This window comes from Tachypleus tridentatus, chromosome 10, assembly GCF_004210375.1.
Source record: "Tachypleus tridentatus isolate NWPU-2018 chromosome 10, ASM421037v1, whole genome shotgun sequence".
Classification (NCBI taxonomy): domain Eukaryota; kingdom Metazoa; phylum Arthropoda; class Merostomata; order Xiphosura; family Limulidae; genus Tachypleus; species Tachypleus tridentatus.
The window spans coordinates 22,943,843-22,969,169 of NC_134834.1; the positions used below are offsets into that span (position 1 = coordinate 22,943,843).

Sequence of the window (25,327 nt, forward strand, 5' to 3'; positions counted from 1 at the left end):
GAATATAGAGCAAGACATTTGAAGAAGTTCTAAAAAAAATTTGTTACATATAATTTAAACTGAATTTGTATAACAATGAGGGAGTTTAGGTGCATGGAAATAAACAAACTGATTAGAGAGCTTTGGGCAATGAACAGACTTAAAAAAATATTTATAGAATAAACAAGTAAATTGCAGTTTTGAAGTCTTTCAAATTGACAGATAAATTTAGTGGCTACTATATTAATATCAAGAGTATCTATCAGGAACAAAACAGATGAGTTCAGATTTAAAATTGAAATTGAAGATTTTTATCTAATGTGAACTAATCAGGCCTCATTTTATGTATGTTTTACAGTTTTGATTACCTCGTCCAAGAAACGATATTGACTTATGGGAACCTCTGCAAAGGACTGCCATTAAGATGAGTCCAGGAAATGTTACCTCATGGAAATAGGTTAACATTTCTCTATTTCTTCTTGAGGAAAGAAGGGTAAAAGGTGCTAACATTTAAGTTCACAAGTTTATCCTAAAGAACCAACAAGATAAAGGTCTTCAGTTTCTTTGAAGATGACAGAATAAATTTAATACTTTGAAAAGGTAGGCTAGGTTCCAGTTTCATCTTAGGTGAATGAACTATGGAACGAGTTCTCCTTCAATAGTGTAAGTGAGCACATCCCATGAGTTTAATTCTAAATTTGGCAATTTTTGGAAAAAATCTGTAAGAGGTCGAAATCTTAATTTGTTCTCAAAGGTGGGTATGCAGGTAGAATGCTTAAGGAACAGATGTCTCCTTGCTGTCTGCATTCTTATATCTTATCTTGTAAGGTTACATCTTCTTTAAGTTCCTATAACAGTTTTAATATTTTACTTGAGTATATTATAATATCCTTAAAAAAGTTAAAAGTTACTTACTAAACAAACTGGAATAAAGAAACAATTTTCTACACCTAAATCAATGACCATGGACTTGAGGAGACTTTTACATTGAAATTTTTAAACCAAGCATAATGGACTGCTTTGCCACAGAAAGAGTAAATACTGGTGTGTTAGTTACAACTTAGAGCCAGCAGAATAGAGTGTACTCAGTGTAAAAACATATCCCATTAGGTCATAACTCATGGCATAAGAAACACCATACTTTCATAATAATGAAGTTAGTGATATTACACATATTCCATTCAAATGTACAGCATCCCAAAGGAACCGAGTTACAAAACAGGAAGGTAAGAACGGTAAAACTTTGTAGTTGTATCTATATGGAATATTATCACTCACACTGTCTCATTAGCTCATAGACCTTTGGTGGACATCCTGGTGGGCACTCCATTCGGTATCCAGTTTCCAGCATATGATAAACATCTGTTAGCTCAACTCCAGGATAAGGAGACATTCCATATGTGGCCAGTTCCCACAGTAAGATGCCAAAAGCTACAGACATGAAGAAAAATCCATTCTAGTGAATAACTTCTATGAATTACAATTCACAAAGATTAATATAAATAAACTAAGCAGTGGACTCACATTAAATACAACAGTGTTCAGAAATATAAATCAACTTTAATAAATTATAGTTATAGATGTTTAACTAATTCACTTGTTTAATTTTATACACAGTTATAGATGTTTAACTAATTCACTTGTTTGATTTTATACACAGTTATAGATGTTTAACTAATTCACTTGTTTGATTTTATACACAGTTATAGATGTTTAACTAATTCACTTGTTTAATTTTATACACAGTTACAGATGTTTAACCAATTCACTTGTTTAATTTTATACACAGTTCAGATGTTTAACTAATTCACTTGTTTAATTTTATACACAGTTATAGATGTTTAACTAATTCACTTGTTTAATTTTATACACAGTTATAGATGTTTAACTAATTCACTTGTTTAATTTTATACACAGTTATAGATGTTTAACTAATTCACTTGTTTAATTTTATACACAGTTACAGATGTTTAACCAATTCACTTGTTTAATTTTATACACAGTTATAGATGTTTAACTAATTCACTTGTTTAATTTTATACACAGTTACAGATGTTTAACCAATTCACTTGTTTAATTTTATACACAGTTACAGATGTTTAACTAATTCACTTGTTTAATTTTATACACAGTTACAGATGTTTAACTAATTCACTTGTTTAATTTTATACACAGTTACAGATGTTTAACTAATTCACTTGTTTAATTTTATACACAGTTACAGATGTTTAACTAATTCACTTGTTTAATTTTATACACAGTTACAGATGTTTAACTAATTCACTTGTTTAATTTTATACACAGTTACAGATGTTTAACTAATTCACTTGTTTAATTTTATACACAGTTACAGATGTTTAACTAATTCACTTGTTTAATTTTATACACAGTTACAGATGTTTAACTAATTCACTTGTTTAATTTTATACACAGTTACAGATGTTTAACTAATTCACTTGTTTAATTTTATACACAGTTAGATGTTTAACCAATTCACTTGTTTAATTTTATACACAGTTACAGATGTTTAACTAATTCACTTGTTTAATTTTATACACAGTTACAGATGTTTAACTAATTCACTTGTTTAATTTTATACACAGTTAGATGTTTAACCAATTCACTTGTTTAATTTTATACACAGTTACAGATGTTTAACCAATTCACTTGTTTAATTTTATACACAGTTACAGATGTTTAACTAATTCACTTGTTTAATTTTATACACAGTTACAGGTGTTTAACCAATTCACTTGTTTAATTTTATACACAGTTATAGATGTTTAACTAATTCACTTGTTTAATTTTATACACAGTTACAGATGTTTAACTAATTCACTTGTTTAATTTTATACACAGTTACAGATGTTTAACTAATTCACTTGTTTAATTTTATACACAGTTAGATGTTTAACCAATTCACTTGTTTAATTTTATACACAGTTACAGATGTTTAACTAATTCACTTGTTTAATTTTATACACAGTTACAGATGTTTAACTAATTCACTTGTTTAATTTTATACACAGTTAGATGTTTAACCAATTCACTTGTTTAATTTTATACACAGTTACAGATGTTTAACCAATTCACTTGTTTAATTTTATACACAGTTACAGATGTTTAACTAATTCACTTGTTTAATTTTATACACAGTTACAGATGTTTAACCAATTCACTTGTTTAATTTTATACACAGTTATAGATGTTTAACTAATTCACTTGTTTAATTTTATACACAGTTATAGATGTTTAACTAATTCACTTGTTTAATTTTATACACAGTTACAGATGTTTAACTAATTCACTTGTTTAATTTTATACACAGTTACAGGTGTTTAACCAATTCACTTGTTTAATTTTATACACAGTTACAGATGTTTAACTAATTCATTTGTTTAATTTTATACACAGTTATAGATGTTTAACTAATTCATTTGTTTAATTTTATACACAGTTACAGATGTTTAACCAATTCACTTGTTTAATTTTATACACAGTTATAGATGTTTAACTAATTCACTTGTTTAATTTTATACACAGTTATAGATGTTTAACTACTTCACTTGTTTAATTTTATACACAGTTACAGATGTTTAACCAATTCACTTGTTTAATTTTATACACAGTTATAGATGTTTAACTAATTCACTTGTTTAATTTTATACACAGTTATAGATGTTTAACTAATTCACTTGTTTAATTTTATACACAGTTATAGATGTTTAACTAATTCACTTGTTTAATTTTATACACAGTTACAGATGTTTAACTAATTCACTTGTTTAATTTTATACACAGTTATAGATGTTTAACTAATTCACTTGTTTAATTTTATACACAGTTACAGATGTTTAACTAATTCACTTGTTTAATTTTATACACAGTCACAGATGTTTAACCAATTCACTTGTTTAATTTTATACACAGTTACAGATGTTTAACCAATTCACTTGTTTAATTTTATACACAGTTATAGATGTTTAACTAATTCACTTGTTTAATTTTATACACAGTTACAGATGTTTAACCAATTCACTTGTTTAATTTTATACACAGTTACAGATGTTTTACTAATTTACTGCTTCTTTAAACCTAATCTATAATTACAAATTTTAGCTAATTCTCTTGACCTATAATCTTATATACAGTAACTGTTTATAACTTATCTCTATTTAACTAATATTTCTAACATGCAATACCAATTTTAATCTGCAGCCCACTTACTCGGGTTATAAGGGTAACATATAATAAAGTATTATATTTGAATGTCTGTTTTCTAAAAACAACTAAAAGTAGTTCTCATGATTTGAAGATAATGTTGTTCTTTCAGAAACAAAAGATTCATCTATTACCTGATGATACCGATCTTCTAGACACGCTTGAAGTACTTAATGCTAGGAGAAAATTGTCTTTAAGTTGTAGCTAAAGAGGTACTCATGACCCAACAATGATGCTCTTCTGGATAACATATGAAGTATACATGACCTGATGAGGTTTTAATTCCACATGCAACTGAAGGACAATTTTAAACCTGGTGGCATCATCCTTCCAATTGAAGAATCACTCGTGATTTCATAGCATTGTTTGTTTTCACGAAACATACTTAACCCTTTCAGGACTAGGAAGGTGTCAAAAATATCCCTTAACTTGTGTTCCTTTTCACAGTAAAAATACTAAACCAAAGTGTGTGAAACTTACGATACAATTATTAAACATAATCTAGTTTGAACTAAAAAAAATAAACTGAATTTGATTTGCTTATTAATTAATTTTTATGTTGTTTTTTTTACATTTTAGAATTTTAATTTTTTTTTACACTGATCAGAAAGTTCCATTTTATATATCCAATCAGTTTCAATGCAACATTAGTTCACACATTTGGTTTGTCAATTACAAAAGCCAAGACGTCTGGAAATAAACAGGAAGAAACACAGCTAAAACTGACAAAGATGTATCAGTGAACTTACAACCTAATCTGTCACAATGAGGTAAGATTGTGTATCAATATTTTTGCTAACAATAATCTTGCTTGAAATGAATTGATGTCTGATAAATACACTTTCTCTTTAATACATAAAAAAGTTTATTTATGTGTAGTGTTTAAATACAATATAACCATAACAACAATGCACAATAAGAATTTGAGTCACTCCAACATCTTGTATTCACCTACTAAACTTTCTGAACATAATAAGGTTTATCTGTCACTGAAGAAACATTTCATGAATGGAAAGGATATCTAAATAACTATGTAAAAATTCCCAGATTCTGTGTTTATTCCTGTTTTCTAAACTCCCTACTATATTATGTTATACTGTTCACAAATTATATTTTATTACTTTCATACAAAACAATAAATTACTTTTCACACCATTTTATTTGCTCTAACTTCAACAACTTAGTTTTCTCTGTTTAATGGTTTTAAATTTTGATTACAACTATTTTAAAACATAGCTATCTTGTAGTTGTCCTCACTATGTTACAATGTCATAAATGGGTGGGAACAATTAGTTGTCCTGAAAACATCAAAGAAGTTCACAGAGAAAACAAAACTATAATAGTTCTCAGCAAATACAAGCCTGTGCTTTCGCAAAGACACATAAATAACGATCATGTACTTATGATGTTCTTCAGAATACTCTACGAGGGATATCTGGAGGTATGGTATGTAACAACATATCTGAATGACTAATAGTGAGACAAAACTTACTGCAACATCAGTTAATCAAATAAAACAAGTGTTAAGTGTTACATAAAACAAATTAAATAACAAATAAAAATGGGAGAGGGGGGAGACAATAATCACAAATAAATAACTTTTATGACAAAACAGTAGCTTGAATTAGATATTTAAAACATAAACAGAGAAGAACTGTTTTATAAATAATTATGAACCACAGTTTATTAAAATATGTAAATCAAACAAAGCATCATGTTTTAGAGAGAAATAAAAGTGAATTGAAAGTTACACTTTGGAAAATATTATTATCTGAAAATAACCAAAATTATTATACAGTTTCAAATGTTTCCTTGCCAAGCCAGTTTTTTTTCCCCTTATGATTCTTTAAACTATGACATTTAAAACTGACATATACTATGCATACATTATTATACTAAGCACCTTACAGGGCTAATTTACAAGCAGCAAGTTAAAGATTTAGTGAAATAATGCCACTTGAAGCCAAAACTAAAACTTATGACTTGACTGTCAATACCAATATCATTATTTTTAATTCTTTTGAAAGTAGAACTCACCCCAAACATCAGACTTGGTAGAAAACTTATTATAAGCAAGGCCTTCAGGAGCAGTCCACTTAATTGGAAACTTGGCCCCAGCGTGTGCAGTGTAAGTGTCGTCTCTCATAAGTCGAGCCAAACCAAAATCAGCCACCTTTACAAGATGATTTTCTCCTACCAAACAATTTCTTGCTGCTAAGTCCCTGTGTATGAAACTACGGGATTCTAGGTAAGCCATTGCCGAAGCTATCTGCGTGGCCATGTACATCAACACCACAGCCGTGATATCATCGCGAATGGCGTTCCTCAGAAAGTCCAGCAAGTTTCCATGAGGCATGAACTCTGTGATTATATAAAATGGAGGTTCTCTTGTACAAACACCTGAAAAGTATTGATAATAATTAATTATTTGAGAAATGTTTTCATTTGTAAAACTTTTTTCTGTGTCACTATTCAAACCTTTGAATTAAATGCTACATTTGCTGCCAATCAAATAGGTGTACATAATGCAATAAGATTACAAACACGGTAAATTGAAGAATGCATGAGACCTCAACATTATGGATATTTTCATCTTTTGTGGAAAAAAATAAAATTTTAACTATATACATTAAAAAGTTGGTCCACTGCATAATGTGATGTAATAAATTAGGCACAATATTACTGATATACATAAATTATTGTAGGTTACAATATGTGAGTTGAAAAGGACTTGCTAAAACCACATAAAGATAAAAGTAACTTACTAACACAGGTGTAACTTTCATTGTGAAACAAGTCAGACTCAAAAATTACAGTTTCTTGATGAAGAAAAACTAGAAAACAACACTGCAGATCTATACATTCCTAACAGTTCATAATCCTTTCTACAAAGATTTTGCTGGTCTATGAAGCAAAAAATGCTGACAACAACCAATGCAGAAGATCTGTTTCCTGAAAGATGGGATGTCGTTCTGCATGTGATAGTACAACATTCAAAACGGGTAAATTATTTTTCAGCACAATGAAAGGTAATCTTTATTAGTTATTTTGGTCGATTAGTTTTGGTAACACAGTTACCATCATTAGGGCTTGAGAAACAATTATTACCCCCTTACTCCCTTCTGATTTGTAAAAGACTTAAAATATAGTTGATAATAATTACAATTTTATTTAATCTAATCCACATTATAACAACTGTTGTTTGCAAAACCAGTAATATAATAGTGTCTCCACCACTAATGTGTCTTCCATTACCCAGTAGGCCTGATGAGCCTTTGTATTGGACAATAGGCCTGATGGCATTGAATATGCACATCTGGTTGGCATAAGTTTCTTTTCTTTCACTCATAAGAACCCAAAATGTTAAGTTTTTTTATGATTAAGGTTCAGGAGTTTAAATTTATACAAATCTCATAAACACATGTGTTTACAAAAGGTTACAAGTTAAAACACACACACACATATATACTAAAAGTAACAAATATAATTCATTCTGTCTTTTGTTTGCTAACTGGTTAAATGTCTCTATTAATACATACATAAGGTACTGCTAAGTGACATTCCAATGCTACACATAAAATTCATACTCTAACATCGGCCACAAACTGTATGTTAGGAATACTAACCACAAACTGGTGTTCATTGACTCTTATGGGTAAAGAGCAGGAACTGATTTTCTTGATGATACGGAGAGTATATAAAATAAACAATAGTTCTCTTGTGTAAAGTATAAAGCTTGTGTTTAAACAAAAACATGGATTAACTGGATTTTGAAAATGTGAATACCAATTAGCTGGACCAAGTTTGGATGTTTCATTTCTTTCATAATAGCTGCCTCCTCCAGAAAATCCTTAAGGGCCATTGTGTCTTCCTGTAAGTATTTAAGAAAAAATTAAACTTTTGAACAACCTCTCTCAATGTAACGGTTCATACAGAGTGCTAAGATTTCAAACAGTACAATATTAGTGAAATTAACTAAAAATATGTGAAGATCCTAAAACTTTTCATGAACATTAAATAAGTTTGTTATTAAATTACATTGAGTTTTGCAAAATATTTTTTTTAAAACATTAATGACACTTTGAACTTCAATGCACAAGAAAAGTAAATATGATAGGGTAATATCCATTATACAACACTTACAAAATAACCACCTTTCTTCAATAACTCATTCACATTTAAACATCTATACATTCAATTAATTTTTTTTATACTATGTTTATCTAATTATTACAAACTAAAACAATATAAAACTGTATCTGAAACTATTTAATCATTGTTGTCACTTTTTCAATAGAAGCAACTGTTAACTGTATGCCATGACATCAAGTGTATTCATGAGGGTGGTAAACTCCAGTAACTGCAATATACAGTTGTTAAAAACACAGTACTATTATAAATGAAGGATCAAGCTGCCCTACATACTATTTTGAGCCATAGCATTCTTACTATTATTTAATCATCTTTTATCGATAACAGTTTGTGATATCTTCTGTACTTACATATTTCTTTAACCTCACAAAGTACTTTAACCAATAACTTTTGCTGTTTTTCTTTTGGATAACTTTAATACAGACTTAGACAAATCCTGGGCCCAAGGATTACCATGGCAACTAAATATTCTATTGTAATGTCTAGTTTTATCTTCTACTTTATTCCTGCATAAGACTGTACTAAATAAAATGCAAATCTGGAGCTCTTCTGGACTCTTGGCAGTCAGCAACTGCTTTCACATTCGAGACCAAAATCAAATTTTTTTCTATAAATTTAATAGTACATTCAGTATTTCATTTTTTTTAAAGAACAAATATTGCCATTGTGCAACATGTCACAATTTTGATGTCATTTGGTTTTTCTTCATTCTTTCAATTCAAGCAATCGGTGCACGTGTTTAAGCTTGAACAGAACCAAAGGCAGTTAGTTCGTGCAATACTATCAAGCGGTTGTTAGTATGAACTTGTTACTGTTACAATAAATAAATATATACATGAGCCTCAATTATCTGTGCTGGCTTGGGGAAAGCAAAAAACCACAGAGAACTACGGAACTAGTGCATCTCACTAACAAACCACAGACAACTACGGAACTAGTGCATCTCACTAACAAACCACAGACAACTACGGAACTAGTGCATCTCACTAACAAACCACAGACAACTACGGAACTAGTGCATCTCACTAACAAACCACAGACAACTACGGAACTAGTGCATCTCACTAACAAACCACAGACAACTACAGAACTAGTGCATCTCACTAACAAACCACAGACAACTACAGAACTAGTGCATCTCACTAACAAACCACAGACAACTACGGAACTAGTGCATCTCACTAACAAACCACAGACAACTAAGGAACTAGTGCATCTCACTAACAAACCACAGACAACTAAGGAACTAGTGCATCTCACTAACAAACCACAGACAACTACAGAACTAGTGCATCTCACTAACAAACCACAGACAACTACCCAACTAGTGCATCTCACTAACAAACCACAGACAACTCACGGAACTAGTGCATCTCACTAACAAACCACAGACAACTACAGAACTAGTGCATCTCACTAACAAACCACAGACAACTAAGGAACTAGTGCATCTCACTAACAAACCACAGACAACTACGGAACTAGTGCATCTCACTAACAAACCACAGACAACTAAGGAACTAGTGCATCTCACTAACAAACCACAGACAACTACGGAACTAGTGCATCTCACTAACAAACCACAGACAACTACGGAACTAGTGCATCTCACTAACAAACCACAGACAACTACAGAACTAGTGCATCTCACTAACAAACCACAGACAACTACAGAACTTGTGCATCTCACTAACAAACCACAGACAACTACGGAACTAGTGCATCTCACTAACAAACCACAGACAACTACAGAACTAGTGCATCTCACTAACAAACCACAGACAACTACAGAACTGGTGCATCTCACTAACACCAAGCCACAGAACTAGTGCATCTCACTAACAAACCACAGACAACTACAGAACTAGTGCATCTCACTAACAAACCACAGACAACTACGGAACTAGTGCATCTCACTAACAAACCACAGACAACTACGGAACTAGTGCATCTCACTAACAAACCACAGACAACTACAGAACTAGTGCATCTCACTAACAAACCACAGACAACTACAGAACTAGTGCATCTCACTAACAAACCACAGACAACTACAGAACTAGTGCATCTCACTAACAAACCACAGACAACTACGGAACTAGTGCATCTCACTAACAAACCACAGACAACTACAGAACTAGTGCATCTCACTAACAAACCACAGACAACTACAGAACTAGTGCATCTCACTAACAAACCACAGACAACTACGGAACTAGTGCATCTCACTAACAAACCACAGACAACTACAGAACTAGTGCATCTCACTAACAAACCACAGACAACTACAGAACTAGTGCATCTCACTAACAAACCACAGACAACTACACTGGTGGAACTGGTGCATCTCACTAACAAACCACAGACAACTACAGAACTAGTGCATCTCACTAACAAACCACAGACAACTACGGAACTAGTGCATCTCACTAACAAACCACAGACAACTACAGAACTAGTGCATCTCACTAACAAACCACAGACAACTAAGGAACTAGTGCATCTCACTAACAAACCACAGACAACTAAGGAACTAGTGCATCTCACTAACAAACCACAGACAACTACAGAACTAGTGCATCTCACTAACAAACCACAGACAACTACAGAACTAGTGCATCTCACTAACAAACCACAGACAACTAAGGAACTAGTGCATCTCACTAACAAACCACAGACAACTACAGAACTAGTGCATCTCACTAACAAACCACAGACAACTACAGAACTAGTGCATCTCACTAACAAACCACAGACAACTAAGGAACTAGTGCATCTCACTAACAAACCACAGACAACTACAGAACTAGTGCATCTCACTAACAAACCACAGACAACTACAGAACTAGTGCATCTCACTAACAAACCACAGACAACTACAGAACTAGTGCATCTCACTAACAAACCACAGACAACTACGGAACTAGTGCATCTCACTAACAAACCACAGACAACTACAGAACTAGTGCATCTCACTAACAAACCACAGACAACTACGGAACTAGTGCATCTCACTAACAAACCACAGACAACTACAGAACTAGTGCATCTCACTAACAAACCACAGACAACTACAGAACTAGTGCATCTCACTAACAAACCACAGACAACTACGGAACTAGTGCACCTCACTAACAAACCACAGACAACTACAGAACTAGTGCATCTCACTAACAAACCACAGACAACTACAGAACTAGTGCATCTCACTAACAAACCACAGACAACTACAGAACTAGTGCATCTCACTAACAAACCACAGACAACTACAGAACTAGTGCATCTCACTAACAAACCACAGACAATCTCACTAACAAACCACAGACAACTACGGAACTAGTGCATCTCACTAACAAACCACAGACAACTCAGGAACTAGTGCATCTCACTAACAAACCACAGACAACTACAGAACTAGTGCATCTCACTAACAAACCACAGACAACTACAGAACTAGTGCATCTCACTAACAAACCACAGACAACTACAGAACTAGTGCATCTCACTAACAAACCACAGACAACTAAGGAACTAGTGCATCTCACTAACAAACCACAGACAACTACGGAACTAGTGCATCTCACTAACAAACCACAGACAACTACAGAACTAGTGCATCTCACTAACAAACCACAGACAACTACAGAACTAGTGCATCTCACTAACAAACCACAGACAACTACAGAACTAGTGCATCTCACTAACAAACCACAGACAACTACAGAACTAGTGCATCTCACTAACAAACCACAGACAACTACGGAACTAGTGCATCTCACTAACAAACCACAGACAACTAAGGAACTAGTGCATCTCACTAACAAACCACAGACAACTACAGAACTAGTGCATCTCACTAACAAACCACAGACAACTACAGAACTAGTGCATCTCACTAACAAACCACAGACAACTACAGAACTAGTGCATCTCACTAACAAACCACAGACAACTACGGAACTAGTGCATCTCACTAACAAACCACAGACAACTAAGGAACTAGTGCATCTCACTAACAAACCACAGACAACTACGGAACTAGTGCATCTCACTAACAAACCACAGACAACTACAGAACTAGTGCATCTCACTAACAAACCACAGACAACTACAGAACTAGTGCATCTCACAAACAAACCACAGACAACTACCGAACTAGTGCATCTCACAAACAAGCTCATTATTAAACCTAACTAAAATATTTCTAAATATTTTATGTTCCTTGTTTTAAATTAAAATATAATATTTTTACTCTTGTTTAATTACATTGTCATGAAAAATTATAAAAGTCATCACAATCATAATAATAAAAGTCAAGTTTCAATTGGTCAGTCAGTTGGTTTCCCTACGTTTTGATTATCTGTTCCCATTTTAGTTGAATTTATTCCTTAAATAAGATTAAATAGTTCCTGAATTTAGGTACTTTTTCTGTTACAGACACAGAAGTGTATTCATACCCCATCAACACTCAAAATAAAAATGTATCTCAGAGCTGCTGGTATGGGTATTAACACTTTTACTGACAAGGAGAGAACAACCTGTCGAAATAACTAAAAAATTATTACAAATCTATGCTTTGGAACTGTTATAAAAAAGGTCTTTGTTAAAATAGCCTGCAGATATAAATAATCTGTAGGGAAGAGAACAATATCTAACTAGACAACACTCCAACACAACTTGAACATGCACATGTGGTTAAATGACACCCATCATGCAGTACAGAACAGTGGTAAACAAGTAAGATTAAATGAAATCTTTAATAAATCTTTAATGTGTATTTTGTATGTTTTTTAACCACTAATCAAATAAAGATAACCAAGGACAAATATTTTGTTTTGTTGCCTTAACAAAAGAGAGGCAAGGTTGAGGTTGAACCAGTTGACTTATGATTTTGTGGTACACCAGATCCTGTATGTGATGTGAAAACCATGGATATCTTGCAGTACCTTAACTTTTGCAACCAAAATTTCTGAGCAATAATTTCTCTAAAACATGAAACTGTTTAGAATTGTAATGGCATAATTATTTTTATAACTTTTTTTTTTTGGGGAGAGGAGAGAGAGAGAGAAAAGCATGAATAACTGAGGCACTAGGGTAGCCCTCATTTCCAGGTATAAATAGTAGCAAAGTTAGATTAGGCACACCTGGCTCCTGTGTTTTGGGCTAGCTTCTAGATCTGAAAATATCTGTCAAAGCCTGCCTTAATATCCTCTGTAATTTATTATTATAAATATTGGCATTTCAGAATACTCAGTGAAGTTTATATATATATATATATATATTTTAAATATATTAACATTAACATTAAACTAGCTTTCACATTGCAATATGACTTAACTACTTTTCACTTGTAAGCCACACTCAATATTAGTACAGAATGCTGATAAGGAGACTGACTTTTCTTTACATGTTATGATGACGAGAAACCTCCTTGATGTGAAAATTGTATTCCTTAGATGGCTGGTATTAAAACATTAATTAAAGTACAGAACAACGTTTTGACCTTCTTAGGTCATCTTCTGGGTTTTGTAAGCGTTGTTCGGGTACTTTATTTTAAATAAAGTTTCAATACCCATACCAGCTTTATTTGGAATACATTTTTAAAATAATATTAGATATGTATTTGTTTTGTTCAAAATGCATTTAAACAGCTTGCATTCAAATTTGTTTTTCAGTTTTATTTATTTTTGAGAATAAAGCATAGAATAACCTTGAGAATAAGAAACAGAACAGGTGTCGCTGGGTGTTTAAGAGATTCATAGCTCGAACCCACAGGTGTGACAATTCTCAGCATTTCAGTATCACATTGATATGGTTTTTCTTTTCATGGCATTAGCTGGAGAAGATTCATAACATCAGCTCTGTGTGTCAGTGCCAAATGATGCCTCTGAGGTTGACCTTATTTTATCATATCGTTTGAGTTACATAAACTAAAAGGAACATTATAATATAAACTATGAATCTGAAAATTAATTGGTATCAATAATGTTTTTCACTTCATTTTCAAATACAAGTAGTAGCACACACCTACAAAAACATCTTATTTTCAAGAGAGAAGAACAGTTAAAACACAAGTAGTAGCACACACACCTACAAAAACATCTTATTTTCAAGAGAGAAGAACAGTTAAAACACAAGTAGTAGCACACATCTACAAAAACATCTTATTTTCAAGAGAGAAGAACAGTTAAAATACAAGTAGTAGCACACACCTACAAAAACATTATTTTCAAGAGAGAGGAACAGTTATAATACAAGTAGTAGCACACACCTACAAAAACATCTTATTTTCAAGAGAGAAGAACAGTTAAAACACAAGTAGTAGCACACACCTACAAAAACATCTTATTTTCAAGAGAGAAGAACAGTTAAAACACAAGTAGTAGCACACACCTACAAAAACATCTTATTTCAAGAGAGAAGAACAGTTAAAACACAAGTAGTAGCACACACATACAAAAACATCTTATTTTCAAGAGAGAAGAACAGTTAAAATACAAGTAGTAGCACACACCTACAAAAACATTATTTTCAAGAGAGAAGAACAGTTAAAACACAAGTAGTAGCACACATCTACAAAAACATCTTATTTTCAAGAGAGAAGAACAGTTAAAACACAAGTAGTAGCACACACCTACAAAAACATCTTATTTTCAAGAGAGAAGAACAGTTAAAACACAAGTAGTAGCACACACCTACAAAAACATCTTATTTCAAGAGAGAAGAACAGTTAAAACACAAGTAGTAGCACACACCTACAAAAACATCTTATTTTCAAGAGAGAAGAACAGTTAAAAGACAAGTAGTAGCACACACCTACAAAAACATCTTATTTCAAGAGAGAAGAACAGTAAAAACACAAGTAGTAGCACACACCTACAAAAACATCTTATTTTCAAGAGAGAAGAACAGTTAAAACACAAGTAGTAGCACACACCTACAAAAACATCTTATTTTCAAGAGAGAAGAACAGTTAAAACACAAGTAGTAGCACACACCTACAAAAACATATTTTCAAGAGAGAAGAACAGTTAAAACACAAGTAGTAGCACACACCTACAAAAACATCTTATTTCAAGAGAGAAAAACAGTTAAAACACAAGTAGTAGCACACACCTACAAAAACATCTTATTTCAAGAGAGAAAAACAGTTAAAACACAAGTAGTAGCACACACCTACAAAAACATTATTTTCAAGAGAGAAGAACAGTTAAAACACAAGTAGTAGCACACACCTACAAAAACATCTTATTTTCAAGAGAGAAGAACAGTTAAAACACAAGTAGTAGCACACACCTACAAAAACATCTTATTTTCAAGAGAGAAGAACAGTTAAAACACAAGTAGTAGCACACACCTACAAAAACATCTTATTTCAAGAGAGAAGAACAGTTAAAACACAAGTAGTAGCACACACCTACAAAAACATCTTATTTTCAAGAGAGAAGAACAGTTAAAACACAAGTAGTAGCACACACCTACAAAAACATCTTATTTCAAGAGAGAAGAACAGTAAAAACACAAGTAGTAGCACACACCTACAAAAACATCTTATTTTCAAGAGAGAAGAACAGTTAAAACACAAGTAGTAGCACACACCTACAAAAACATCTTATTTCAAGAGAGAAGAACAGTTAAAACACAAGTAGTAGCACACACCTACAAAAACATCTTATTTTCAAGAGAGAAGAACAGTTAAAACACAAGTAGTAGCACACACCTACAAAAACATATTATTTTCAAGAGAGAAGAACAGTTAAAACACAAGTAGTAGCACACACCTACAAAAACATTATTTTCAAGAGAGAAGAACAGTTAAAATACAAGTAGTAGCACACACCTACAAAAACATTATTTTCAAGAGAGAAGAACAGTTAAAACACAAGTAGTAGCACACACCTACAAAAACATCTTATTTTCAAGAGAGAAGAACAGTTAAAATACAAGTAGTAGCACACACCTACAAAAACATCTTATTTTCAAGAGAGAAGAACAGTTAAAACAAAAGTAGTAGCACACACCTACAAAAACATTATTTTCAAGAGAGAAGAACAGTTAAAACACAAGTAGTAGCACACATCTACAAAAACATCTTATTTTCAAGAGAGAAGAACAGTTAAAACACAAGTAGTAGCATACACCTACAAAAACATCTTATTTTCAAGAGAGAAGAACAGTTAAAACACAAGTAGTAGCACACACCTACAAAAACATCTTATTTTCAAGAGAGAAGAACAGTTAAAACACAAGTAGTAGCACACACCTACAAAAACATCTTATTTTCGAGAGAAGAACAGTTAAAACACAAGTAGTAGCACACACATACAAAAACATCTTATTTTCAAGAGAGAAGAACAGTTAAAATACAAGTAGTAGCACACACCTACAAAAACATTATTTTCAAGAGAGAAGAACAGTTAAAACACAAGTAGTAGCACACATCTACAAAAACATCTTATTTTCAAGAGAGAAGAACAGTTAAAACACAAGTAGTAGCATACACCTACAAAAACATCTTATTTTCAAGAGAGAAGAACAGTTAAAACACAAGTAGTAGCACACATCTACAAAAACATCTTATTTTCAAGAGAGAAGAACAGTTAAAACACAAGTAGTAGCATACACCTACAAAAACATCTTATTTTCAAGAGAGAAGAACAGTTAAAACACAAGTAGTAGCACACACCTACAAAAACATCTTATTTCAAGAGAGAAGAACAGTTAAAACACAAGTAGTAGCACACACCTACAAAAACATCTTATTTTCAAGAGAGAAGAACAGTTAAAACACAAGTAGTAGCACACACCTACAAAAACATCTTATTTCAAGAGAGAAGAACAGTTAAAACACAAGTAGTAGCACACACCTACAAAAACATCTTATTTTCAAGAGAGAAGAACAGTTAAAACACAAGTAGTAGCACACACCTACAAAAACATCTTATTTCAAGAGAGAAGAACAGTAAAAACACAAGTAGTAGCACACACCTACAAAAACATCTTATTTTCAAGAGAGAAGAACAGTTAAAACACAAGTAGTAGCATACACCTACAAAAACATTATTTTCAAGAGAGAGGAACAGTTATAATACAAGTAGTAGCACACACCTACAAAAACATCTTATTTTCAAGAGAGAAGAACAGTTAAAACACAAGTAGTAGCACACACCTACAAAAACATCTTATTTTCAAGAGAGAAGAACAGTTAAAACACAAGTAGTAGCATACACCTACAAAAACATTATTTTCAAGAGAGAGGAACAGTTATAATACAAGTAGTAGCACATACCTACAAAAACATTATTTTCAAGAGAGAAAAACAGCATTTGAAGCACCACATAATGGCAATATTTTTCAATAAACAAGAAAACTGGGTGAGTTGATAAAATATATTATCTACACACTACTTTGAGTAGCATATACCTACAAAAACATTATTTTCAAGAGAGAAGAACAGTTAAAACACAAGTAGTAACATACACCTACAAAAACATTATTTTCAAGAGAGAGGAACAGTTATAATACAAGTAGTAGCACATACCTACAAAAACATTATTTTCAAGAGAGAAAAACAGCATTTGAAGCACCACATAATGGCAATATTTTTCAATAAACAAGAAAACTGGGTGAGTTGATAAAATATACTATCTACACACTACTTTGAGTGTCAACTTATCTTTGAGAAATACATTAATCTACTATTTAGTCTATTACACTATACAAGAGAAGTAAGTTCATAATTAGTACAAGTGGGATAATTTGACTTTTGTAGCAGTATTAGGTTTGTGAGCATTAGAAATGCAAGTTAGAGTTAGTTTTAGATTGTACTGTAAAGATAAGATAATCCAGTCCTTCTGTTCTTACTACAGAAACTTGTATAATACACTTATTTTATGAATTATTCATATATCACCTCAAATATTAATGAAGTTTCCAAAACTGCTTATAAAAAATTGATAAGCATCCAAAAATTGCACAAGGAAAAGTTTGTATTAAACACAACCAACAAAAACTTTGTCTTTCATAGATTATATTCAGGCACAGAATTACGTAAATTGACTCCTCATTTGAAATTCTGAACACATGGCCGTGGATCAACGTTTATGAATTTTTAAGATTCTAGCGTTTCATTAATAAAGTCATAAATAAATTTATGTACTTGTCTATAAAGTGCCCTATGCTTGTCTATGAAGTGCCCTATGTGCTAGTTGGTTATGATTATGAGGTAGAAGTAAAATTAAGTTCAGGTAACATTTTAGTAGAATTAGTAAGCATGTGTAGGTTGTCTTCAAAACTCTCCAAAGTTTAATTTGATAGACAATCTCAAACAAATTAATAATTGTGTAGGTGTTAGTTCATTGTTTATGACATTACACACCTATAGCAAACCTTCAGATACAAAACAGAGCAGGTGAGAGTTGTATATTTTCTTCAGAAATTAAAGGTAACCCTAAAAGAACAGAGTTGGTCAATTTGCACAGTCCCGGGGATGTAAAACTATACATATTATAATATGGGATTATTATAGGAAAATACAATTTATGTACATTCTCCACAAGAATGTATAATAAACCAGGTAGAAGCTAGGAGAGTGAAGAAGTCTAAAGCTACTCTTTTGGGAAGTGTGAAGGCAAATTCAACAAGAACAGTTTTTCAGTATTTCAGAGGTAAATCTCTCGTTTACTTTTATTAACTTAAGAGCTTAATTCTAGAATGCAAAGTGAAACCGGAAAGTTGGAGTTTTAAATTTTGAAAAACAAAATATATCACCTGATTTACAGAAATATGATGAGAAAAGTACATTTGTTTTATGAAATGAAATCCTGTCAAATACAATTTTTAAGTAAAAGAAAAATAAATAATTAGGTAAAATATAAAATAATAATACTGCAATTCCAAAACCTACTTCAAAAAACTGGAATTAGTTTACTGCTCAATTATCACAGCAACTATAAAAAAAGTTTGTTACAAAGTAAGTTGAGGGAACAAACTCACTTTCAATGTTTTAACAGCTACTGTCATGTTATGTCTCTTCCATACAGCTTCATATACATCTCCATACTGTCCTCCTCCAAGTTTGTGTTTCATGACAATACCAGTTCTGTCCACTTCCCATTCATCTGGTTCTGGACTAAGAGCAAATACGGCAGGCTTGTTTCTCTTAGGAGCTGGATAAAGCAACATGGTGATCAAACCATCGGAATGCATGGAGTGATGGTGGACAAGTTCCGCTAAAGTATTGAATCGACACTCAGATGTCACATACACCTGAACAAAAAATGTACTGTTGAAGCAGAGTTCAATGAAGTTGTATTCTTTTTTAATTAACCTACTTATAGATAACTGTCCGGAAAATATAAAACTTAATATTTTAGAACAGAAAGACAAGTTCAGCTATAACTGACCTAATATTAAGATGTTAAATACACTAAAAAAGTTTAGTCTCTAAAGAAACAATAAATCAACTACACAGGATTTATATTTACCATAAGAACATTTCAAACTTTAAATGAGAACAGATTGAGAAATAATTTTCAATCTTACTTTCAGAAAAAATTTAGATCACTTAGATTGTTTGTTTTTTTTAATTTCCCACACGAGGGCTATCTGCTCTAGCCATCCTTAGTTTAGCAGTGTAAAACTAGAGGAAAGGCAGCTAGTCATCACCACCCACCACCAACTCTTGAGCTACTCTTTTACCAACAAATAGTGGAATTGACCATCACATTATAATGCCCTCATGGCTGAGAGGACGAGCATGTTTGGCACAACAGGGATTCAAACCCATGACTCTCAGATTACGAGTCAAACACCTTAACCCACCTGACCATGCTGGGCCTGCCAGTTAGATAGATAACTTACAAAACTATAAGTGTCCATTATCCTTACTTTCTTTCTTCAAAACCATGTTTTTTATTAAACTCTTTTCTTTTCTATAAGCATGGTTATCACTCAACTTTTCATTTCCTTCATACCCATAATCCTTACTCAAATTTGTTTCTATTTTCCACAGCCATGAACCTTGCTGAGCCGAAACAAAATGAAATCTTGTCAGGGGTTTAGTTCAGAGAGGGAGAAGTCTGATGAATTCTAGTTCTGATGAACTTATTGTAGTTTCTCATCGTCGCTGCTCATGGAAGATTATTTAGCTTTATGTGGGAGTTTTCCTGTATTTTGATTTGACTTGTTTAAGGTGATGAAGTGAAGTGGGGCGGTACGAAAATGATGGGTGAGAATGGAGAGTGAGACACAGGCTGCACAAGGGAAGTAGGCCTGGCCAGAGTCCAAAAAGCTGGACGGCAGACGACACTAAACATTAACTTAAATGAAATGGTTCAGGGCTGGGCAAGGATGTTGCCTTGGCTGGGATCTAAAGTATCCCAAGAAATCTTTCACCACCAGGGTGCATAAAAAAATTTGTACGTCACTGGCCCGTATGGAGATCGAACCCACGACTTGCTGAACCCTTATTGTAATTTCTACATATACATCACAGTATGTTAACCAAAGTTTGTCACATCAGTAACTTATGTATCCATGTATTTGCATTTTGTTACTTACCTCCATAATAAATAACTATTCAAGTTTTACTTTATTCTACTGATTTTATGTGGGTTAGCAAGTTTAAACAGAAGAAATGCAGATTAAAAAATGACAATACATTATTTGTACAAGATTACTTAGATAATAAATTTTAGCAATAAATGTACAAATGACAGGCAAAATATGAGTTAGCGAGATTACCTTGTATAACTGACTTACTGTTGAACAGCAAGTACCACCTTATACTTTGCACAAGTTAAATTATACAGAAAAATTAATAATTTTTTTTATATTTGTTATAACACCCGAGTGTTTTGCAAAAATATCATACATATTACTATAAACATCCATTTAAAAGCAACATATTCATTTCTAAAGTGTATATGGCAATGCAATGTATGCTGCCTGTTTCTAAAAATGATTTATTACAGCTAAAACAACTTTAAAAGTTTGTAAATTAAATTTTTACATAGATGATAAAAATTACATAAAATTATGGAACTAAAACTATGTGAACTACCCATTATAAATGTATAATTTTGTTTGTACTGAACCATATTTGTGAACTACCCATTATAATAAATGTATAATTTTGTTTGTACTGAACCATATTTGTGAACTACCCATTATAATAAATGTATAATTTTGTTTGTACTGAACCATATTTGTGAACTACCCATTATAATAAATGTATAATTTTGTTTGTACTGAACCATATTTGTGAACTACCCATTATAATAAATGTATAATTTTGTTTGTACTGAACAATATTTACATGGCTTAATGTAATATGATATGATCATGTCCAAAGATTTTCATTGGCTGGTTCTGAGGATGAATATTTGCTCCCATTTTCACTGCTTTAAAAAGCCTCAAATTTTGAGTAGAAAATCCTCAATCAGGTAGTAACACTTTTCAAAATAAATTGTTTATTGAAATGGAAGGAAAAACTGTAATTGCTATAAATTGTTACATCAGGATTAAATGATGCAAATAAAAACATTTTGCTTCTTACCAGAAGCCTATCTCACTTTACTCACACATGTTACACTGAGGGGATTGGATAAACATGAATAACATTATAACTACTTTATGTTTAAAATAACTTTTATATTTCCAGAAGATTGATAAACAAGCTACCACATTCCTTTTTAGATGATGTAATGTGTGTTTGGAGGGGAGAGTCAAAGACAATAGCAGATGATTCAGTTGAAACACTCAAAAATACATTACTGCAACATCCAGTTTTGATTGTTATAAGCATCAACTTTTCCAAACAAAACAGACACAGATTCATTTTAAAAGAGGTAGGAAAATCTTTGACATTTATTAACCACACGACTCTTATGATTGTGTAAAATGAGTGCTAAAGACAAGATGGCTCGTCAAACTGCACATGCATACACCAAAAATTACCACTTACTAATCACATGTATAATTCTGTTAGCTTTGTAACAATTTTAAGTGAAAACATTAAATTATCCAGCACTGTTTTACTGTTGCTATTAAGTAAAATAAAACTATCAGCTTTATTTCAATCTATTCAGAGGTAGGTTGTATATACATAGCTGAAATTAAGTACACTACAAAAATATGAACTTCACCTTTTCAGAATGAAAATGAATTTTAAAGTGGTAATTACATCAGAAACACTGTTCTCACTTTGTCAATGACCATGTGGCTTTTGTTCTGAATGTATTTAAAGTATTAAATACACTACCATATTCTTATCTCTCGTACTTTTCATGATTTATTGCACAGTGCAAGGAAGATCGCACATGCTCTGCTTTTCCACTACAAATCAGATTTCTTTACTTCTCAGTCATGATGTCATGAAAACATTTCCCTCGACTGTGGTTAGGACTATATTTCAGAAGTACATACTTGAAATTCAATATAATTCTAAAAATATTAAACTTACATTAGTAAACCTCCCAATAAATTATTGTAAGTCAGAATATACACATTATATTAAAGGACAGAATCAAAGAGTGCATAAAAGGCAACAGAACACACTGGGTGATGAGTTTTGGTGACAGGACAGTAATATATCTAGACCCAGGGTGTGCCACAATGCTCACCAAGTTGTAATGTGTATTTCTCCTTTTTGCAAGTTGTTTTATCTAACTTTATTGGTTGTTTTCTTTATTTTGCAAAGGACTACAGGTGAAGAAGTATTCAATGTCATGAATAATTATGTAGAGGGAAAAAATGGTCAAGACCGTCTGGAGGTCAAGTTGTATTGGAGTCTGTATTGAGAGAGCAGCATTTATAGCTGGAAAAACAAGCAAGTTCACAGCTAAGGTTAGAGGAAAATCTTTCAATCACTGTGACACACTGCACTTGAAGTTCATGTTTATCTTACCTTCAAAAGTTTATCTTACCTTTAAAAATGGAATCTGAGAACAATTCTCTATTCAAACACACACACACACACAGAATTTTGATGGTTTTCAAACAGAAAAGTGTACTACAAGAGTGTACGAATTGTATCAAGAATTGAAAGTTTTATTTTCACAAGAGAACTCGTGTTTTCTTAAATTTCTATGTGACAATTACTGGTGTGCAAAATTAGCACATCTCTCCAAAATACTTGGTTTACTGAATATGTTAAATCTTAAAATAAAATTATCACATTCTGTGATCAGTTGAATGGGTTTAATGTTATGTTTGTGCAGAAGAATATTGAGAAAAGGTCATTTGGATATGTTTTATAATTTTGCACATCTGGATCAAAGTGAAAGAAACTACTGAATAGCATCTAGCAATGCTTCAGGATAAGCCTGAAACATTGTTTTTCATCACTTGAAGTCAGTAACTTCGACTGGATAGAAATCTGTTTTCAAAAGTATTATTTAAAGTGCTGAAAAGTCAGAAATACAAGAACAGACAGAATTGGTGGAAATAAGTATGGATAAAAACTTAAAAATGAAATTTTCTGAAATGACACTGGGAAAGTTCTGGTTGCTTGTGACCAGCCAATATCCTGCTATTAACTTTCAAGCAATATGGGTTTTATGACTGTTTTGTTCTACATATATCATAAAAAACAAAAAAGTTGATCAGGAGCTTTGAGCAGCCATAAGCACTATCAATACAAGTAAAACTTCAGTGTACAGCTAAGCAGACTCAAATATCACGTTAAGTATCACTGGGTCAAGAAGATTGGGAAACACCGATCCAGACAATATCTAGCATAGCCTAATGAGAATTTAGAATCAAAATGATAAATGCTACACTGAATTTATCTGGAAGAAATGAGCAGAAGAACAGTCTCTAGAAAAGACTAGACTAAAAGTTACAGATATTAGAGCTAAAATAATTTTTCTTGACAGTGTTTTTGTTGTATATGTCCTAAAATTAGAAATATATAGGGGAGGTTGAGATATTCCAGAAAGCCATGCACTTACGTAGATGTGGTTCCAGAAGATGGCTAGATAGGAATCTAGGGTAAGACCACAAGATGTTGCACATACCTTCTTGTCAGTAGATTTTTATTGGAGAAGACCAGTAATTAAGTAGGAACCTAAGTGCTCCTACAAGTAAACTTGCCATCTTCTGAAACTAAAAAGGTAAGTCATGAAACTAGCTAAGTCAGCAGAAACTCAGAAAGAATTAAAAAAACAAGTCTGACAATGGGTTCAAAATAAAGAAAAGTTCAATGGATATACCAGAAAAAAAAAGTTAAGCAAAGATAAAAATTAAAATTGTAAGCTGTTCCTCATACTAGTTGGAACTAAGAAACATCATATGGTGAATGGCTGCCTCACCTCTGATGTCTTTAGTGCCATACAAGGACACGCATACACAGACAGGAAAATTCCCACCTGTCATTTACTAAGTGACAGTATCATTTATTCATTCCAACATGGCATCACCTTATCATGTAGTTAAGGCACAGAAAGTGAAATAGTGTATAAGACAATCACAGATGTACCAGAATATATGAGAGTCCTTAATGGGTGGAAATACTGAAATATAGGATCTCTTGATAGAAGAGAGAAGTCTTAAAAGTAATTAACTTTATCCGTTAAACACTGCACCTGGTTTGGATAACTGGAACAAAGAAACAGAATCCTAAAGCTGAAGAGATGAGATGCAATTAAAGGTTTAAAAAATATTCATATTCGTCCATCAACAGATATACAAGACATTCTTCAGAAAGTCAAATCTGATGAGCACAAAAGATACATTTAGGTACATCAGAGTAAAAAAAACAAAAAAACTGTCATGAAATCAGTCTTTTTCTGACCAAGATCCCTGCATGCAAAATAACAGCCCTGATAAGAGATGATCTTCCAAATGAGAATCTGGGTCAGTCAGAACAGATAACACAACAATTGAAAACATGGCTACCCTCTCTTTTAAAATCCATCTTTTAAGTAGAGAGGCTCTATCTTTATAGAAATACAAAATCAAAGAAAATGAAAAA

At 32.3% G+C, this 25,327-nt stretch overlaps 1 pseudogene across 1 annotated transcript in view; it reads right to left on the bottom strand.

The window, feature by feature from the left end:
* LOC143228878 (tyrosine-protein kinase Abl-like) overlaps nt 1-25,327 on the bottom strand; it is a 128,383-nt pseudogene that overhangs the window by 68,091 nt on the left and 34,965 nt on the right. Inside the window, exons 4-7 of the transcript XR_013015487.1 lie at nt 19,348-19,620; nt 7,987-8,071; nt 6,238-6,600; nt 1,258-1,410 (exon numbers count right to left, since the gene is read on the bottom strand). The product of XR_013015487.1 is annotated as a tyrosine-protein kinase Abl-like (transcript). The remainder of the gene's footprint in view (nt 1-1,257; nt 1,411-6,237; nt 6,601-7,986; nt 8,072-19,347; nt 19,621-25,327) is intronic.